This window comes from Octopus bimaculoides, chromosome 11, assembly GCF_046866305.1.
Source record: "Octopus bimaculoides isolate indiv1 chromosome 11, ASM4686630v1, whole genome shotgun sequence".
Taxonomy (NCBI): domain Eukaryota; kingdom Metazoa; phylum Mollusca; class Cephalopoda; order Octopoda; family Octopodidae; genus Octopus; species Octopus bimaculoides.
Window position 1 is genome coordinate 47,384,314 of NC_142938.1, and position 2,500 is coordinate 47,386,813.

Genomic DNA, 2,500 nt, shown 5'->3' on the forward strand with positions numbered 1-2,500 from the left:
TCAGAGTGTCGGCTCTAGTGAGGGTGTAGATCAGATTTTTAATCCATTATTATATAATGAACTGTCATATTCAACCAGAGTATGTTGATAGAGCATAGATGCTGGTGTTTTGTTATTGTACCTATATCTACACGTCTCAGTTCTCTCGTGTATACTATGAGAAGTTAAACATGAGTAGATTGTGGTCGTTTCTTTAGTATCAATCCTGGGCAGTAAATTAGCGGGACGACAAGGGTGTCTGGAGGGATGCCTTGCAGTATTTGTTCCAGCTCCACTCATTCTGATAGAAAAGTTTTCGACAAGACTACCAAGCTCTATCGGCCAAAGTCAACGGTGTTTCTGTCATATAAACGTAGGTGGCGAGCAGAGCGAAGCTTTGAATGTATAAGCAACTCACTTATGAGCTTCCTCACTTATGAGCTTCCTCACTTATGAGCTTCCTCACTTATGAGCTTCCTCACTTAAAAATCTTCCACATGCCTTAATATACATATGCAGATGCATCATCAGCATTGCTCAACGGTAGCCCTACACACATATATACTTTTGCTCTGGTCTTGTAGACACCACATGTACTTATTTAAGTCTCTACTTTTGCAGTTTCACAAATTCACTAGTTATTATTATAGAGAGAGGTATGCCTTCAGAATGAGTGATTAAATGTACCCGCTGTTTTGGTTCTTTTTTTTTTGTATTTAGTTTAAATATAAGTTTTGTTCCATTCAGTGTTTTTCTAAAGCTGATTGCTACATAAACCTTAAGAGTAGCGTCGACATTCGTTATACTCTGAAACTTATTGCAATCGTGCCATGCGCTTACATCGTTTCTTTTTACTTTCACTTTCTAACATAATCCCGAATTTACTGCTGTATGTAGGTATTTTCCATTCGCATAGTTGTTAATAATTGTTTCTGATGTCTCCATAGGTTCTTTATGCAAAGTGATCTAGTCCTGTTGACTACAGGGTGTTCCGGCGGAATTTCACATCACAGTTTGCATAAAAGGAAAATACCCAGTCCAAAAATAAACGTATCTTACAAAAATCAAAACATATTAACTAGATTATGGCTCGAAGATAACAGTTTACTCAAAGTAGCCGCCCTTAGCTTCCGCCACGGCTTCTAGACAGCTCTGGCGTCTTGAGGCTGCGGTGGAAGCGTTTCTCACTGTATTACTGGGATGATATTCGAATAGCTCCTGATGCTCGGCCTTGTTATTATTGCAAACAAAGCGGTTGGTGTCTTACTCCAAACATAGTAATCCTATGGATTATAATCTGTGGAAAGAGAAGGCCATAAACTGAGGCTAATGAAATTGTAGAAATTCACGGACAATCACTTCTGAGTCCAGTGGTATGTTTAGAAGCCGAATCCTGCCGTCACACATATGGCCTTCCAGCAGTAACCATCTCTTTAGCCATAGACTGACCACAAATATCTGTAGCTTCACATAGCCGTCTGAAATGAAACTAAATTCATGTTTTTGCAGTTGTTGAATGAATTCCGACGTGCGGACACAGACTGCTGTTTCTTCCTGCTGGCCACGCTTTCGAAGTCTCTGTTGCAGGTGTCCAGATCACATCTTACAGCTTTTACAGTGATCACAGAACATTGGGCAGCAGTCATGACGTCGGTATTTTAACACCCGGCGCTAAAAAGCATGGTACAGGTTACTCTTTTTCAATATTTGTTTCAAATATTGTTATACCATATATTGTCATACCATATATTGAGTTCCTCTTTCTTTTGTGCTTAATGAAAACGTTTCATATAATTATTATATCTTTTATCATTTATTTTTCACTTCTTTCAGTCAGTAGACTGTGACCATGCTGGGGCAACGCCTTGAAGAATTTTTAATCGAATCAATCGACCCTAGCACTTGTTTTATTTTAAAATCTGTTTGTATGAATGAAGTTAGAATGTCAAGCATTGAGAAGAGTGAAAAAAGAGATGGCCGAGGTAAAGAAGAACAACAAAGTAAAAAGAAGAGAACGAGAGATCGAAGCTAATAACCACGACGATATACAAATCACAACAGTTATGATGACGATGATGATGATTATGAGAGTGGTAGTGGTAGATCTGGTGATGGGATGATGATGATGATGATGATGATGATCATGATGATGGTGACGATGATATCGACATGATGACGATAATGTGATGATGGAAATGGCAACGATAACGACTATGACGATGACGGTGATGATGATGATGATGATGATGAAGATAACGATGATGATGACGATGACGACTACGACGACGATGACGACGACAATGGCGATGATGATGATAAAGACGGTGGATGTGATGATGATGATGATGATGATGATGGTGATGATGATGATGAAGACGATGACAACGAAATGACGATGGTAATGATGATAATGCCTGATGTGGCTGACAACGACGCCGCCGATGCAGGTTACAACGATAATGTTGATGATGATGAAGAAGAGGATGAGATGACGATCATCTTCATCATCATCATCTTCATC